Source organism: Tasmannia lanceolata, unplaced genomic scaffold (genome assembly GCF_043159265.1).
Source record: "Tasmannia lanceolata isolate RefF3 unplaced genomic scaffold, GAP_Taslan_0.1 ptg000015l, whole genome shotgun sequence".
Taxonomy (NCBI): domain Eukaryota; kingdom Viridiplantae; phylum Streptophyta; class Magnoliopsida; order Canellales; family Winteraceae; genus Tasmannia; species Tasmannia lanceolata.
In genome coordinates this window covers 34,803,933-34,823,435 of record NW_027518692.1, presented here as the reverse complement: position 1 = coordinate 34,823,435, position 19,503 = coordinate 34,803,933, and the positions used below count along the sequence as shown (strand labels likewise).

The 19,503-nt window shown below is 41.0% G+C and overlaps 1 long non-coding RNA gene across 1 annotated transcript; it reads left to right on the top strand.

The window, feature by feature from the left end:
- The first annotated feature begins 316 nt into the window (after positions 1–316).
- LOC143847373 (uncharacterized) lies at positions 317–4,338 on the top strand. Its single transcript, XR_013235027.1, has 2 exons — positions 317–903; positions 3,941–4,338. It is a non-coding gene; the product is annotated as an uncharacterized LOC143847373 (long non-coding RNA).
- Positions 4,339–19,503: the final 15,165 nt, after the last annotated feature.

The window sequence follows — 19,503 nt, the reverse complement described above, 5'->3', positions numbered from 1 at the left end:
GAGAAAGAGATCGAGAGATTTTCGTGCTTCCGATCATTTTCTCCGGTCCAATCCTGGCCAAACCCCATTTCCGGCAAAATCTCATCGGAATCCGGCAAATCTGCATCATCTCCATCATCCTTCCTACCAGATCGCAGATCACAGATCACAGATCTTTGAGATCATCTCCGAAACCCTAATTTCTCTTCTTCTACGGCCAGATTCAGGCTAGATCCCGGCTAATCTACTGTAGACACCCACATTTTGCTTTACTTTAACCAACAATAACCTAATATATGTTTTAGGTCATTAATATCTTGATCTGACTTTACGGATCATCAATCGGGACAAAATAAGATAGGGTCACTTCATAGCCCGAACCCTGATTCCATTCCGAGACCCGATTTCCGTAAATCGTTAGATCAATGGCAGATCTTGACCTGGGTCTAACCATCCAAAACCACCTAACCTCTCCTCTCATCCTAACCATCCAAACCTCACCTAACCTCACCTAACCTCTCCTCTCATCCTAACCATCCAAACCTCACCTAACCTCACCTAACCTCACCTAACCACCTAACCTCACCTAACCTTACCTAACCTCACCTAACCTCACCTAACCTCACCTAACCACCTAACCTCACCTAACCTTACCTAACCTCACCTAACCTCACCTAACCTCCTATCCCATTCTCCTATAAATACCCTCTCATCCCACCATCCAACAAAAAGAAGAAAAAGAACCCCTCTCTTAGAAAATTCATCCCTCTCCCTCATCTCTTCAAGGGTTCGGCCATCCTTGCCGGATCGGGTGATTTTATACGTTGGGTGATATATATCAAAAGCAGTCATTATCAAGCAAGGAATCATCTTCAAGGAATTACCATCAAAGAAAAATCAAACACAAAGTGGGTTTCCAAAGAGGTAGGCATTTATTTCAATTCTATGTAGGGTCTGTTTTCATGCATATCTTTTACTTTAAAAGAAAAACCATGTTAGGAAGCATGTAGGGTCTGTTTTCCCCCTGGTTAGCCTCTGGTTAGACCCTGGTTGCACCCAGGTTCGCTGCTGGTTGCACCCAGGTTCGATGCTGGTTGCACCCTGGTTCCCTACTGATTCGCACCCTGGTTCCCTGCTGGTTGCACCCTGGTTCCCTACTGGTTCGCACCCTGGTTCCCTACTGGTTCGCACCCTGCTTCCCTGCTGGTTGCACCCTGGTTCCCTACTGGTTCGCACCCTGGTTCGATATTGGTTCGCACCCTGGTTCCCTGCTGGTTCGCACTCTGGTTAGACCCTGGTTGCACCCAGGTTCGCTGCTGGTTGCACCCAGGTTCCCTGCTGGTTGCACCCTGGTTCCCCTGCTGGTTCGCACCCTGGTTCCCTGCTGGTTCGCACCCTGGTTCCCTGCTGGTTCGCACCCTGGTGCACCCTGGTCCGCACCCTGGTTTGTACCCTGCTTCCTCCTAGTTAGACCATGGCTAGTCTCGGGTTTGCTCCTAACTTAGACCCGACTCACTTGACCCTAACCATTAACCCAATCCAACCAAGTCATATCCCAACACAATCCGAGTCGCATGTCTGAATCCATTTGGCCGAATCTCATAAGCCCGCCCACTTTGAATTCCGAAAATTCAAACCCTTGATGATTCCAATATGCTCAATTCTTTGATGCAAATTCCCAATTCCAAAATCCCATTGCTATATCAATGTTTTTGAATCTCAAGTCCAATGCTCAAATACAAACCCGATTCCTGATCCAAATACCAAACCTGTTTTCCAAAATCCAAGCAACCTCCCCAGCGGAACTACGTGTGGCTTGATCCCCATCGCGGGGTACGTAGGCAATTTGGCACTCCCAAGTTCAGTCGCACCTTTCTCTATCTTTCTCATTCCCTCACACTATTTCATCATCTCTTCCATCCCTTTTTTCACTAACCTCAAGAACTGAAATCGATTCACCTCGTGTCTCTCGGAACCGTTGGATTACGGTTTCCGTCGTAAGGACCCTTAGAGCCCAATTTAGGAACACCGGTGTCGTGTCGTGTCCTAAGTTTTAGGGAGTCTTAGGTTTTAGGGAGTCCTAGAGTTAGGAGTCCAGCCTCATCACGGACGTTTGCTATGTATAGCAACCGTGCCATAGGTCTAGTTACACTAGTCACCCAATCTTTCCCTAGGACAAGCCTAGTAAACTAGGATGTAAGGCAAACCTGCATTAGTCTAAGGGACCATTTGCATTTAGATGAGAATCATATAGCATCTTAGATGAAATCCTAAGATAATAAAATCTTCAACTTGAATTAAATAACTTCTCCTAAAACTGTTGAAACAGTCAATCCCGTCTAGGTCGGTGTCTTAGTTGAGTTAGGCATATGTAACTTAGCTTAGGTGCACCGAACTACGTCGACTCTGATCCCAGTGAGGCTTGGGTACGTAGGCAGCTTGGATGTCTGACGGCATACCACCCGCGAGTCGGCACCACAACAAATTGTGGTGTTTTGGATATTAATTTTCTTGTAAATGCTTAATCAAATCATTTAGGGCTTTCCATGAAATTAGAATTCTAGGAGAACTTTCACTTAGAATGAATCCAGACAAATTAATAAATCAAGATACACATCTAGGATTCACATTGAAATTAGATCATAGGATGCATGTCACTTAGTTCGCACATTAACATAGAGTTGAATGAGCCATTTAAAATAAATTTAAAAAAGTTAGCTTTTGGAATCGAAGGCCGATTATCGGGCAGGAATGGTGCATGTGGCGGATAACTCCCCATACCTTCCATTCTCGTAACCAGGTAGCGAGTCTAGATTTCTGGTTAATTTCGGGTCCTAGATCCCACATCTAGGTGGCGACTCTGTCAGTCTCTTTCGTGTGGAATTCGGATTGCCTTAGTGATCCCAAGTTCACATAAAAGACGAATTACAATCAACAATTAAAAACACACGCCAATCGCGTGGATACGAGAGACCAAGAGAGAGCGCGTGGCGGCTCGCGCCCCACACTCCCTCACGGGCTAGGTACCACAGTCTGGCGACTCTGCTGGGGACCACCTAACTTCATTAAAATTTCAAAAGATAATTCATTTGAATTTAATTTAACTGGCTCATAAAAACTCTATACTTGTTAGATTAGTTTGTCTTGTTTTATTTTCTCTCATCACATTTTACTCGAACTTAATTTAACAAAACCTGAAGGCATCATAGATTGCGCGAACTTATTGCACACACTTACATCACTTGCATCTAAACCCTTGCATCTCACATTCACACACGTCCTATTTTAGGAACCCGGAGTGTTATCTAGCATGGTTGACTGGGATTTCATCACCTGGTGCCTCTGTACTAGAGAAGCATTCCACCCTTAGCCTAGTACCTTTATGGTGCGTAAACGGATCTATTGTTCACGTACTGATACGCCGGACACTGGTACAGTATATCGAACATGGATTCGCGCTAAGGGAACTCTTGGCCTTACCCCTAGATTAACCCACACATGCATGTAGTATACGAACACATGTGCATCACATGTGTGAGCCTAGTTTAGGATATCCTACCCATTTGTGTCTAGATTAGACCGTAGTCCATCTTCCAATGGCTACGATCGGTCCTAGGTACACAAACAAAGTCATGAGTTGAGATCCTATCTCCACTCCGCTAGATTAGGATTAGGGTTGATGCCTTCAGGTAACACTGATAAAATGTGTGAAGAATAAAAACTTTCCCTTTGGGGTTAGGATATAAATCCCATCATTTCCAAAGATCTCATAGGATTAGTCATTCATGATCTATCCGTTGAAAGTAATCCTATGCAATCTCATCTTTTGATCATGTGTCTATCATTCGTCTTTTGTGGGATTCGATTGTGTCTTCATTGACGGAAATTGTGTCTCAATCATTTGATCGTGCAATCTTGATGATCCAATCTTGCCTGTACCCTTGATCTCTTCCTCCTCTAGGGGCTACCTTTTTCAAGAATATTTCTGCTAAATCCTTCAGAGTTTACTCTCAGAATCCTTGAGCTAGGGGCATTTCCCTATGCGAATCAGTCATCATTGTCCAAAATTGAAAGTATCAGCCATGATGATGTTCAGAACGAACAAGCCTTCGCCGAGCCTTCAACGCCAAACAGTTGCAGCAGTTAAAGTTTTAGTCACTTACTATTTTATGTTGAGTCAGTCATCATGGTCAGTATAATTGTTGAGTCCGGTCTTACAGTTAAAGGTCAATGCCTAGTCCAGGCAAGTTATCTTCTGTTTCCCTTTCTTATTTAGAGTTGTGAATCCTGAGCATGTTCAGGATAGGTCGTCTGATGTAATAGCTTTTCTTTAAATAAAATTTCGGTCAGTTCCAAAAAGTTCACTTGTGTCTGTTCTTAAGTGTGCTTCTGATCTTAAAATAAGACTCCCTCTTCAAATGAGGACAAAATTGACGAAACTCCACTTGAGTCACAACAATTACTTGAACGAGAGGAGGAGCGCCAATCCCAACCTTTCAAAGATGAAATTGAAATGATAAACACTGGCACTGAAACTTTGATTCAGTGAATGCCGATTGAAAATACATTACCCTCTAAAGAGTGTGAAGAATTGATAAAATTATTTCAAGAATAAGAAGATTGTCTAGAAAAGCTACAACCGATACCAGGGGCAAGACATAGATGGAAAGCTCAAAGAAAATGAAGAAAGTGAGAAGATATATGCTATACAAGGGGCATAGAGTGGAAACAACTTTCATATTTCCAATCAATGACCTTGGTTCTCAAATTCATAAAGCCAACAAATTCAAGATGAAAAGTTCAAAAGCAAACAATGAAAAGTGATCATCAGATATCGAGAGTACGAATCCATAGATGGAGGATGTCAAAGAACAAGTTTCGCTCTATGAAAGTCAAAAGCACGTATTAGAATCTTGAAAGAAGAAGATCCATTATCTCTTACCTGGAAATGCCGTCAAACTCCGCGAAAAAAAAAAAAAAAACAAAAGAGAAAAAAAAAATAATCAGTACCAGAGGGACTCTAGTAACCTAGATCGATTCCCAATCTGAACATCGAAAGGCCTCCTTTGGCCGATTAAATCCCAAAATCAAAACCCAATGTCAAAAGAATACCGATTTGCAAACCCTTCGAGCCTAAATCAAATTTTCTTGAAAACCCATCAAACTTGGGGCATTCCCCCGAACTACGCGAGACCTGATCCCTATACTGGGGTACGTAGGCAACTCGGTTGAACCGAGTTCGGTCGATTCAAAAAGGAAAAGAAATTCAATCCTTTCAAAAAAAAAAAAGAGAGGGACAAGTTCCAAAAGAAGAGAAGTTAATTGTTCCAGAAAGAAAAGAAAAAAGGAAAAAAAAATCAAACAATTTATCTTCAAACTAGGGGCATTCGCCCTGAACTACACACGACCTGATTCCTACCTTGGGATATGTAGGCGACCTGTTCACAGGTTCGGTCGAAATCTTTGTTGAGCCTTAAGCCATTCTTTGAAAAGCCCTATCCTACCTATAAAAGTCCTTCTGGTGTTCAGAACTAATGAGCTAGGTCCTGAGATACAATAAAAAAATGAAATGATGATGAATAAGAAAAATAACGGAGTTTGAAGATCTGCTAGACTGAAAACCTGAAAGGGCGGTCTAGGCAAAATTTAAGATCATTCCCCTGCTAAGTTGAAAACCCGAAAGGGCGGCTTAGGCAAAAGCTAAGGGGATAGCCTGCTGGATCGAAAACCTAGAAAGGTGGTTCAGGCAAAAGTTAAGGCTAGCGCGGTCCGCCAAGTTAAAAACCCTGAAGAGGTGACTTGGTCACGGTAAGAGAATCAGTATAAGAAGGCAACAGCCGGTATCAAGACTGAAGATCAACTGAAGTTCAAGCAAATTCAAGTGATATCCTCAAAACTGGGGGCATTGAAGCTAAGCAATCTTAGGGGTCGTAATTAAATTCTTGAGGCATTACTGTTTCGAGGAAGAAGTCCGGTGTTTACCAATTGAAAAACTATTCCTTGAAAGGATAGACTTACCAAACAAAACATTAACTAAGTCAGAAGCATCACTATGTTTGTCAGTATAGTCAGTCAATCTTTATTATTCTAAGTTCACTCCTTCAGGGCTGCTCAATCCTTTGAGTAGTGCCTTTCATCTAAGTTTTCTCTTTAGAAAGAGTCAATTGTCGTTCCTATGTCCAAATGATGTAACTGTCTTGGTGAAGGAGGCCAGGCCTAGGCAGCTCCCTGCAATTATACCTGAAAGGGTTCGAGAATCTAGTCAAACAGCTACATTTCAAAGAAGATCAACTCAGAAGAGTTCAGAAGTAGAAACATCAGAAAGCCCAGCTTCCGTAAAAAGATCATACCCCAGGAAGGCACCTTAAGCTTGGAAGAGCCCCAGATGCAATGGTGGTTGAGCCAATTTCTCAGAAAGATGAACCATTAAAATTCAGAATTTCCTTCCGGTTAGTTAAATACTATCCTGGTCAAGAAATGTTCATCTAAGCACCTGTCAAAAAACAGATCCCGCTTTTCCATGTTAGAGAGCCGTTGTTCTAAATTACCAATTTCAAGTATCTTGTTCAAGGTTTCAGTTATCAAAATCCCCAGAAGACAAGACCAACAGTCTCATTGAGAAAAATCTTGTTGAAGTTTCATAAAAGTGTTCCTAATCCATTCTTGTTACTAATGGTTCTTCGTTCATAAGGTTGGTCGTCTCATCATTCGTCAAAGTCTTGGTTTCCAATATCTTTACTGGGCACGATCTATAATGTCCCCGATTTCATTGAGTTCAAAAAAAAAAATAAAAAAAAAAATCCAAAATTCATCAAATCCAATCCCCGATTCAAACAAATCCAATCTTACGTCAAATTCAAGTTCATGAAAAATCTCATGTCCTCTTTGAGCCCTTTTGTGAAAGGTGCCTCATTTCTCGAGTCCATTTGTGAATGGTCTCGTCTTCTCCTTGAACCCGTTTGTGAACAGGTTTCTCATTCTCTGAGTCCATTTGTGAATGCTCTAATGTCCTCTTTGAGCCCTTTTGTGAAAGGTGCCTCATTTCTCGAGTCCATTTGTGAATGGTCTCGTCTTCTCCTTGAACCCGTTTGTGAACAGGTTTCTCATTCTCTGAGTCCATTTGTGAATGCTCTAATGTCCTCTTTGAGCCCGTTTGTGAACGGTGCCTCTGTTCTCGAGGCCATTTGTGAATGGTCTCATCTTCTCCTTGAGCCCGTTTGCGGACGGTACCTCATTTTCCAAAAATAAAAAAATTTATCAAATCCAAATCCTTAATTAAAAAATAAAATAAAAAAAATCCAATCCTACGTCAAATTCAAGTTCATAAAAAATCTCTAAATTCTTCGAGCCCGTTTGTGAACGGGGCCTCATTTCTCAAGTCCATTTGTGAATGGTCTCGTCTTCTCCTTGAACCCGTTTGTGAACAGGTTTCTCATTCTCTGAGTCCATTTGTGAATGCTCTAATGTCCTCTTTGAGCCCGTTTGTGAACGGTGCCTCTGTTCTCGAGGCCATTTGTGAATGGTCTCATCTTCTCCTTGAGCCCGTTTGCGGACGGTACCTCATTTTCCAAAAATAAAAAAATTTATCAAATCCAAATCCTTAATTAAAAAAAAAAAAATAAAAAAAATCCAATCCTACGTCAAATTCAAGTTCATAAAAAATCTCTAAATTCTTCGAGCCCGTTTTTGAACGGGGCCTCATTTCTCAAGTCCATTTGTGAATGGTCTCGTCTTCTCCTTGAACCCGTTTGTGAACGGTGTCTCATTCTCTGAGTCCATTTGTGAATGGTCTCATCTTCTCCTTGAGCCCGTTTGTGAACGGTGCCTCATTTTCTGAGTCCATTTGTGAATGGTCTCGTGTCCTCTTTGAGCCCGTTTGTGACCGGTGCCTCATTTCTCGAGTCCATTTGTGAATGGTCTTGTCTTCTCCTTGAGCCCGTTTGTGAACGGTGCCTCATTTCTCGAATCCATTTGTGAATGGTCTCGTCTTCTCCTTGAGCCCGTTTGTGAATGGTGCCTCATTTCTCGAGTCCATTTGTGAATGGTCTTGTCTTATCCTTGAGCCCATTTGTGAATGGCGCCTCTTTTCTCGAATCCATTTGTGAATGGTATCGTCCTCCTTGAGCCCGTTTGTGAATGGTGCCTCATTTCTCGAGTCCATTTGTGAATGGTCTTGTCTTCTCCTTGAGCCCGTTTGTGAACGGTGCCTCTTTTCTTCGAGTCCATACAACTATGGTCTCTTATCCTCTTTGAACATCATACATCTATGATATCTCATTTCCTTGGAATCCGTACAAATACGGTATTTCATTCTCTTCGAGTCCATACAACTATGGTCTCTTATCCCCTTTGAACATCATACAACTATGATGTCTCATTTCCTTGGAATCCTTACAAATACGGTATTTCATTCTCTTCGAGTCCATACAACTATGGTCTCTTATACCCTTTGAACATCATACAACTATGATGTCTCATTTCCTTGGAATCCGTACAAATACGGTATTTCATTCTCTTCGAGTCCATACAACTATGGTCTCTTATACCCTTTGAACATCATACAACTATGATGTCTCATTTCCTTGGAATCCGTACAAATACGGTATTTCATTCTCTTCGAGTCCATACAACTATGGTCTCTTATCCCCTTTGAACATCATACAACTATGATGTCTCATTTCCTTGGAATCCTTACAAATACGGTATTTCATTCTCTTCGAGTCCATACAACTATGGTCTCTTATACCCTTTGAACATCATACAACTATGATGTCTCATTTCCTTGGAATCCGTACAAATACGGTATTTCATTCTCTTCGAGTCCATACAACTATGGTCTCTTATCCCCTTTGAACATCATACAACTATGATGTCTCATTTCCTTGGAATCCGTACAAATACGGTATTTCATTCTCTTCAAGTCCATACAACTATGGTCTCTTATCCTCTTTGAACATCATACAACTATGATGTCTCATTTCCTTGGAATCCGTACAAATACGGTATTTCATTCTCTTCGAGTCCATACAACTTTGATCTCTTATCCCCTTTGAACATCATACAACTATGATGTCTCATTTCCTTGGAATCCGTACAAATACGGTATTTCATTCTCTTCAAGTCCATACAACTATGGTCTCTTATCCTCTTTGAACATCATACAACTATGATGTCTCATTTCCTTGGAATCCGTACAAATACGGTATTTTATTCTCTTCGAGTCCATACAACTTTGATCTCTTATCCCCTTTGAACATCATACAACTATGATGTCTCATTTCCTTGGAATCCGTACAAATACGGTATTTCATTCTCTTCGAGTCCATACAACTATGGTCTCTTATACCCTTTGAACATCATACAACTATGATGTCTCATTTCCTTTGAATCCGTATAAATACGGTATTTCATCTTGCCCAAGCCCATTCAAAAATGATGCTGCGTTTTCATTAAGAATCTTTCAAAAGTCATCCATTATTCTCTCTGAGACCATTTGAAAATGACGTCTCATTTCCTCTGAAGCTGTTCAAAAGCGATATTCCTTTCCCTCCGAAAATCCATTTGAAAATGGTATCCCATTTCTCTCGTTGCCAGCGGCACCGCAGCGGGTTTGTTTTATTGCATTCCAATTCTAGGATTTCATCTAAGGTCTTGCATTATATTAGGTTGCATTGTGTTTAGGGGGTTCCTTTGTCGATTAAAGTTACGCAAAATGGTTCTGTCATTTTAACTTTGGTATTCGATGACTACGTCGTCTCTACCAAAGAGGGGCATCTGTAGACACCCACATTTTGCTTTACTTTAACCAACAATAACCTAATATATGTTTTAGGTCATTAATATCTTGATCTGACTTTACGGATCATCAATCGGGACAAAATAAGATAGGGTCACTTCATAGCCCGAACCCTGATTCCATTCCGAGACCCGATTTCCGTAAATCGTTAGATCAATGGCAGATCTTGACCTGGGTCTAACCATCCAAAACCACCTAACCTCTCCTCTCATCCTAACCATCCAAACCTCACCTAACCTCACCTAACCTCTCCTCTCATCCTAACCATCCAAACCTCACCTAACCTCACCTAACCTCACCTAACCACCTAACCTCACCTAACCTTACCTAACCTCACCTAACCTCACCTAACCTCACCTAACCACCTAACCTCACCTAACCTTACCTAACCTCACCTAACCTCACCTAACCTCCTATCCCATTCTCCTATAAATACCCTCTCATCCCACCATCCAACAAAAAGAAGAAAAAGAACCCCTCTCTTAGAAAATTCATCCCTCTCCCTCATCTCTTCAAGGGTTCGGCCATCCTTGCCGGATCGGGTGATTTTATACGTTGGGTGATATATATCAAAAGCAGTCATTATCAAGCAAGGAATCATCTTCAAGGAATTACCATCAAAGAAAAATCAAACACAAAGTGGGTTTCCAAAGAGGTAGGCATTTATTTCAATTCTATGTAGGGTCTGTTTTCATGCATATCTTTTACTTTAAAAGAAAAACCATGTTAGGAAGCATGTAGGGTCTGTTTTCCCCCTGGTTAGCCTCTGGTTAGACCCTGGTTGCACCCAGGTTCGCTGCTGGTTGCACCCAGGTTCGATGCTGGTTGCACCCTGGTTCCCTACTGATTCGCACCCTGGTTCCCTGCTGGTTGCACCCTGGTTCCCTACTGGTTCGCACCCTGGTTCCCTACTGGTTCGCACCCTGCTTCCCTGCTGGTTGCACCCTGGTTCCCTACTGGTTCGCACCCTGGTTCGATATTGGTTCGCACCCTGGTTCCCTGCTGGTTCGCACTCTGGTTAGACCCTGGTTGCACCCAGGTTCGCTGCTGGTTGCACCCAGGTTCCCTGCTGGTTGCACCCTGGTTCCCCTGCTGGTTCGCACCCTGGTTCCCTGCTGGTTCGCACCCTGGTTCCCTGCTGGTTCGCACCCTGGTGCACCCTGGTCCGCACCCTGGTTTGTACCCTGCTTCCTCCTAGTTAGACCATGGCTAGTCTCGGGTTTGCTCCTAACTTAGACCCGACTCACTTGACCCTAACCATTAACCCAATCCAACCAAGTCATATCCCAACACAATCCGAGTCGCATGTCTGAATCCATTTGGCCGAATCTCATAAGCCCGCCCACTTTGAATTCCGAAAATTCAAACCCTTGATGATTCCAATATGCTCAATTCTTTGATGCAAATTCCCAATTCCAAAATCCCATTGCTATATCAATGTTTTTGAATCTCAAGTCCAATGCTCAAATACAAACCCGATTCCTGATCCAAATACCAAACCTGTTTTCCAAAATCCAAGCAACCTCCCCAGCGGAACTACGTGTGGCTTGATCCCCATCGCGGGGTACGTAGGCAATTTGGCACTCCCAAGTTCAGTCGCACCTTTCTCTATCTTTCTCATTCCCTCACACTATTTCATCATCTCTTCCATCCCTTTTTTCACTAACCTCAAGAACTGAAATCGATTCACCTCGTGTCTCTCGGAACCGTTGGATTACGGTTTCCGTCGTAAGGACCCTTAGAGCCCAATTTAGGAACACCGGTGTCGTGTCGTGTCCTAAGTTTTAGGGAGTCTTAGGTTTTAGGGAGTCCTAGAGTTAGGAGTCCAGCCTCATCACGGACGTTTGCTATGTATAGCAACCGTGCCATAGGTCTAGTTACACTAGTCACCCAATCTTTCCCTAGGACAAGCCTAGTAAACTAGGATGTAAGGCAAACCTGCATTAGTCTAAGGGACCATTTGCATTTAGATGAGAATCATATAGCATCTTAGATGAAATCCTAAGATAATAAAATCTTCAACTTGAATTAAATAACTTCTCCTAAAACTGTTGAAACAGTCAATCCCGTCTAGGTCGGTGTCTTAGTTGAGTTAGGCATATGTAACTTAGCTTAGGTGCACCGAACTACGTCGACTCTGATCCCAGTGAGGCTTGGGTACGTAGGCAGCTTGGATGTCTGACGGCATACCACCCGCGAGTCGGCACCACAACAAATTGTGGTGTTTTGGATATTAATTTTCTTGTAAATGCTTAATCAAATCATTTAGGGCTTTCCATGAAATTAGAATTCTAGGAGAACTTTCACTTAGAATGAATCCAGACAAATTAATAAATCAAGATACACATCTAGGATTCACATTGAAATTAGATCATAGGATGCATGTCACTTAGTTCGCACATTAACATAGAGTTGAATGAGCCATTTAAAATAAATTTAAAAAAGTTAGCTTTTGGAATCGAAGGCCGATTATCGGGCAGGAATGGTGCATGTGGCGGATAACTCCCCATACCTTCCATTCTCGTAACCAGGTAGCGAGTCTAGATTTCTGGTTAATTTCGGGTCCTAGATCCCACATCTAGGTGGCGACTCTGTCAGTCTCTTTCGTGTGGAATTCGGATTGCCTTAGTGATCCCAAGTTCACATAAAAGACGAATTACAATCAACAATTAAAAACACACGCCAATCGCGTGGATACGAGAGACCAAGAGAGAGCGCGTGGCGGCTCGCGCCCCACACTCCCTCACGGGCTAGGTACCACATCTACCTTCTACGAGCTCCGGCCGGCGAGCTCACCTTTTCCGATCGTCTTCTCCGGGAGATTTGTGCCGGATCTGTTACTTCCAGTTTCAAGAGAAAAGAAAAATTAGAGTATTAGAGAAGGAAGGCATAGATCTGAGCATATATACCCCTAACCTTCGTGGTTTTGCTTTCCCGATTCTCTTCTCCGGTGGATTTGGCAAGGTTCTGCCAAAAGTTTTCCTCTCCGGCAGATCTCCGACCGGCAGATCTTTAGCGTATTCTTCATTTCATCATCGTTTTCAGCAAGTGTTTCGTTTCCAATTTCGGTAACAATTTCCAGCAGGTATTTATCTAATTCTTATTATTGATTCAATTTTGTTTTTTTTTTAGTTTCATTATTTGATGTTTTGAGTTATATTTTGTTATTTTGGATGAATGAAATTGAGAAAGGAATGAGATCAATGGATTTTATTTTATTTTTTATTATTTTTATCGATTTGAAAATCTAGAAGATTATAATTTGTGCATGCTCTGTGTATGATAAAATGCGTGTGAAGGATTTATAGATTCGAAGTTTTGAAAAATTTGTAGCTTAGTGATAGTGAGATTCATGTCCTTTACAGACTACTTAAGGAGATTTAGATAATTATTATCATTGTTATTTGGATTTGGTCTTGTATGAACAGCTATGTATAAGGTCAGTAAAAAAAATGACTGTCATAGGTAATAATAAATTTGGGAGTAATCATGTAGGTTATGAGTTAGACAGATCCAAAGGAGAAGATCAGGTTATGTTTTAGTCCTGTCTTTCTTCTAATATTCAGATTCTTGAAAATTTGTTTTTGATTGAAAATTGGAAATCTTTGGTTACTGATATTGCAGTTAAGGATATTTTATACACTTTTTTGCACTGTGTTAACACTAGTTCAGCTCATTTTCTGCTCGCCTCTCCTTTGTATTGGTATTAGTTTAGCATATTCATTACACATATCTGTCCTGTATTAAACATTGATTCGGCCCATTCAATACACATATCTGCCCTGTGTTGAATATTGGTTTGGCCCATTCACTATGCATATCTGCCCTATGTTTGAATACTGGTTTATTTCATTTTATGCACTTTTCTGCCCGGTTGTGGCATTGGTTTATGCTCCCAATTTTCTGCGAGTATAGTCCTAATTTAGTCTAAGATTGCAGCTCTGTTATGTCCACTCTCTTGCTATTATTTTAATCATCATTTCCCCTGTTTTCCTCACTATTTACATGCAACTCATCAGCTGTGGATGTTGGACAGTGATTATAAAAAAGTAGTATAGGTTGAGAGATTGATTATTCAAATATTAAGCTTATTTAATTGTTTTGATTGTATTTGTTTAAATTCTTTGAGATAGAATAGTAAATAGGGGACAGATCTTGGGGTTTAAGTATTGTGAAAGAAAATTTCAGCGTTAATTAATTTTTTTTTTTTTAAAAAAATTCATGGGCATAAGCTGTTCAAAATAATGCCTTAGTAGTAAAATCTTCATTGATAAGTCGATTCGGTTTGTATTTAATCACTTTTGGGGATAGATGTCTGTTGACACATTAACAACATTGATTAATACATCCAAATGGATGGGTGGTGGATATATTCTTCTTATTGTGTTTAAACCATTGTATGTTGGTTGTGAGTATAAACCTCATATAATACTCTATCTTGTGTAGAACTGTATGCCCCTGTGTTCATTTCATTTGAATGTCAATAATATTTTAGGATATCCATGATAAATAAATGCACAGTTTGTGTTCATTCTTAGCCAAGATAATATTGTGATATAAATTCCACATACCAATTTTCTTTCATATTGATGCCATCTATCAGCTTCTGTTCTTCCTCAATGGTTCTGTCTACAAGCACATAACTATTGTCCTTTATTGCATATATCTGTTGTTCAATAGTTCTGTCCATAAACATATAACTGCTGTATTTTATTGTATATATCTATTGCCCGATAGTTCTGTCCACTGATTAGTTTACTGCTTGCTGTCCTATTTATTTAAATAAATTGTTAAATAGGAAGAAGGAAATCAGATGACTACTCTATTCGATGTTATCGACATGAGTACTGTCTGATTTCAAGGCGGGATGTGGAAATATTATCATGTGTATTATGATATCAGATGATTACTTTAGCATCATCTGATTTCATCCCCATATTGGGGTGGTGTTTGTGGTTGGGCATAGAAGTGTTTGATATTATTTTCTTTTACTTTATTAGGCTATCCAGCGGCTGGTCTGGACTAATTAATGTCGTTTACCATTTTATGATTGCTATTTTATTAAAAATTCTTCTTTGCTTAACACTTGATTTATTTTTATAAGAATAGAATGGAATTTGCGATTATCTGGTAGCCTCTTCTTTTTTTTGATAGACTAACACAATCTTATAGATTTCTGTTAAATTTCTTTAGATATTAGAATTCCCTCTCGCTGAAAGGGCGATGAAGGCGCTAGCCCAAGCCCATCCTTAGGGGACTTGCTCAGTCCAAGTTGCATACCTCTCCTTTGTATATAAGAGACTTACCTAGTCTCATTTTCTTGCTAAGCCTCCTCTTTGTGTATCATTTGGTTTTGGGAGAACACCCTACTCGGCTTGGCTTCATACCCCTATCCTATATGGGTATCTGGTTGCACATTTGTTGCACCCTAGGGCTAGGTAGCTGTCCGGCCCGGCTGGGTGTTTTACCTTTGCCAAATATGCACAAGGTCTCTTTTTCCTTGTTAGTATTTTCTCTATCCTACCTCTGTGTCGAAGAGACTTACCTAGTCTCATTTTCTTGCTAAACCTCCTCTTTGTGTATCATTTGGTTTTGGGAGAACACCCTACTCGGCTTGGCTTCATACCCCTATCCTATATGGGTATCTGGTTGCACATTTGTTGCACCCTAGGGCTAGGTAGCTGTCCGGCCCGGCTGGGTGTTTTACCTTTGCCAAATATGCACAAGGTCTCTTTTTCCTTGTTAGTATTTTCTCTATCCTACCTCTGTATCGAAGAGACTTACCTAGTCTCATTTTCTTGCTAAACCTCCTCTTTGTGTATCATTTGGTTTTGGGAGAACACCCTACTCGGCTTGGCTTCATACCCCTATCCTATATGGGTATCTGGTTGCACATTTGTTGCACCCTAGGGCTAGGTAGCTGTCCGGCCCGGCTGGGTGTTTTACCTTTGCCAAATATGCACAAGGTCTCTTTTTCCTTGTTAGTATTTTCTCTATCCTACCTCTATGTCTAAGAGACTTACCTAGTCTCATTTTCTTGCTAAACCTCCTCTTTGTGTATCATTTGGTTTTGGGAGAACACCCTACTCGGCTTGGCTTCATACCCCTATCCTATATGGGTATCTGGTTGCACATTTGTTGCACCCTAGGGCTAGGTAGCTGTCCGGCCCGGCTGGATGTTTTACCTTTGCTAAATATGCACAAGGTCTTCCCTTATTACTTGTGAGTTTTATCTCAGCTTGATAGTCTCACTAGCACCCTTCTTTATCTCTTTTTCTTTTAGGAGACAGGCTTTGTCTCATTAGCACCTCCTTCTTAAGAATCCTATTTTCAGAGTCAGTCCTTAGCCTAGGAGTCTGTCCTTAGCTAGAGAGTCTGTTTTTCTTTCAGGAGTCAGTCCTATCATCATAGGGGTTAGGATTTTATCCAACCTCTCATCGTATCATGTTTTTATTCACTCTTGCAAGGTATAGGATGCTGTCCAACCCTTGTAGAGCTGTGTTTCTGTTCTTTTCCCCCGCAAAGCATAGGATGCTGTCCAACCTTTGCGGGATATCGGGAGTCTGTCCTCCCCTTATGATGATAGGATTTTTTCCCCTCGAGTCAAAAACACTTAAAAACAACAAAAACATCTGAAAAACCAAAAATCTCAAAAATCTTGAGTCATTAGGAGAGTAGTTAGGAATTCTGTTTCGAACTACGTTGGCTTGATCCTCTTCCACGAGGTACGTAGTGCAGCTTGAGATTCTTATCTCAGGTCCAGCCAAACCTTTATAAATAAATCATTTACCCATTTTAAGAAAAAATACCAAAAATCTTCAAAACCTTGTTTTTAACAAGATCTTCCTCTAGAGTTAGGAGTTTGTCCTAGTTAAAGAGTTTTAGAGTTTTGAGTTTGTCTTTGATGTGTTGTGTGGTTTGTTTGTGTTTGTGTTAGAGTTAGGAGTTTGTCCTAGAGTTATAGGAGCGCCTCCGTCCGGTCAGTTGGCGATCCACATCGCCAATTGATGACTAGGTCTAAGATGCGATAGATCCTACTGTTTTCCTTAGGATATACAGCCTAGCTACACATAGATTATAGGAACCACCTGCATTAGCTTAGGGCTAATCTGCATTTAGTTAAGGCATATAGGGTGTCTTAAAATCTACGATCCATTGGAATTTAAATAATCACATAAGAAGCTTTAAGAACTAGTCCGGTCTTTTAGATCGAGTCTAGGATAGAGGTCTAGATGTCTTAGGCATCATAGCTTAGAATAGGTGCGAAGAACTACGTTGCCTTGATTCTCGTGGAGGCGGGGATACGTAGGCTTCTTTGGATGAACATCAGATCATCTAAAGACTCGGGCCTAGGTATAGATTAGAGTCTTAGGGTCGTATAGTATCGAGTCATTTTTCTATGTTTTGCAGTGTTTTCTTACTTTATTGCGCAGACCTTATACTTTTTGGTGTGTCATGCATGTGTTTGTTCATCAGAACTTAGACACCCATTAGGCATGTCACTTATAACCTAGCTATGCTTAGGTGACACATGTTTCTTTTATTTTATCTTGTGTGCCTTTGATTTCATCTCCGAGACATGCATGATTAGATAGACGTCTTCTCGGAGATATTCATTCCCATTCCATATGATTTTCGCCCAAAGCTCTTCAAAATTATTAAGTAAATGGCATAAGAGACCAGGTGTTTGCACTTGGGCGGATGAGGTGCTCTTTAGACCTTCCGAATTCGTAACCAGGCACGAACCTTATTTTATATCTCTGGTTATCCGTTGCAACAGAGCATAGTATGGGGATCCAGGGCCCATTTGCCTTTTCCTTGGATGGCGACTCTTCTTTGTTTAAGGTACGCCTCGAATCTGGGCTAGTCCCCGAATCGAGAGGTATCTCACCTTTTATATCGCCACTCATGCTGTGAGAGGCACTTCTTTCGAGAGTTCCTTGGTAGAGCTCTCCATTCACGTGGATGATCCTGAGACTTAGTGTGGGGCCCGTTCCCCGCCTCTCTCTCGGATCGGGGTCCACAACTGCAAACAAATGTTTCTTCCGCTACTCTGACAGCAGGAACAACTCATCCTCATCCTCTCCTACCTTTGCTGGTCTTCACACCAATACCTCTCCTCAAAATCAATCTCAGCCTCCCAACACTGACAATCAGTGGGTTGCTGATTCGGGGACGACTGCTCATATCACTTTTGATCCTTCTGTGCTTCAACCGTCCAACTCTTACACTGGACCAGATCAAGTCTTTGTAGGAGATGGTAAGAGTTTCTCAATCTCTAAAACTGGTTCATCTACTCTGCCTACTTCCAAATTAGATCTAAATCTTAGAAATGTGTTAGTTGTTCCACATATTGCTCGAAACTTATGATCTATTTCCAAGTCAACCCGTAATAATAACTGTTTTGTGTCATTTTTTCCATGGGGTTTTACCATTAAGGATCTGCACACAGGGGTGACTCTGCTCACAGGACCCCTTCAGAATGACCTATACACACTTCCTGTCTTCAAAGCCTCGCTCAAGCCTGCATTCACTGCATTTTTAGGTGTCAAAGCTTCTGCTGAAGTATGGCATAACCAATTGGTCCATCCATCTTTGAAGACCCTTCAACTTCTCAACTCTAGGGGTTACCTAGATCTTTCCAGTTTTCTTAAATTTCAGCAATTATGTGAATCACGCCAATTAGGCAAACATCACAAATTTCCATTTCCTGTTTCATCTAGACAATCCAATGTACCTTTGACAATAATACATTGTGATTTGTGGGGTCCTGTACCTGTCTCATCTATTTGTAGATTTCATTCCTACACACTGTTTGTTGATGACTTTAGCAGATTTTCATGGCTTTATCCAATACGTCAAAAATCAGAGGCACTCCAGTGTTTCAAGCATTTCAAATTAATGGCAGAAAACATTTTTTCTCAAACCATAATTTTTTTTCAAAGTGATGGTGCTCTTGAGCTCACCAAAGGGAATTTTAAAACCTTTCTAGATGAGTGTGGCATTGTATCTAGAATTTCCTGCCCCCATTGTAGACACCCCATTTTGACCGTGCTCCAAACCTTCCAATTTTGTGCAAAACCCCATTAAATCAATGAGTTATGGTCCCAAACTTCACTCTAAGCTAGATTAGGGTTGATGAACACATTTATGTGTGAATTGTAGGTACGAAAATGATGCATATTTCCATTTTAGAGCGGTACTACTAAGGTATTTTGCTTGTTTTTTGTGTTTCAGGGTTATTTATGGATTTTCACGAAAAATGGAGCTAAAGAGAAGAAATTCTAAAGAAAAGATCAAATACGAGAACATTACCATTGTGGCCCATCATTTGAAGGGTTTAGATCATCTATGGTTCATCATTCGGATGGTCTAGATCAGCCCAATATTTGGACAACTCAGATCATCCTATAGGGCATGGCCAATTCATATTGTCGCCCATCAAATGAACGATCTGGATCGTTTTACGGAAATAAGTTGCTGAGACAACCAATTTACACTAAGGCTTTTGAAATGGATGGTTCGGATCATTCGATGGAGTTGATTCCCGGGTACAACTTATTATTATTGTGGCCAACATAATGAACAGATAGAATCCTTCTATAAAAATTAATTGGGGATGCTACCTATGCATTATACCATGTGTATCCCACGTATGGTGTGGCCCACTCATGCTTATAAACATTCGGCCAAATTTCTTTTCATTCTTAAAAGTCGACCACCAAGTG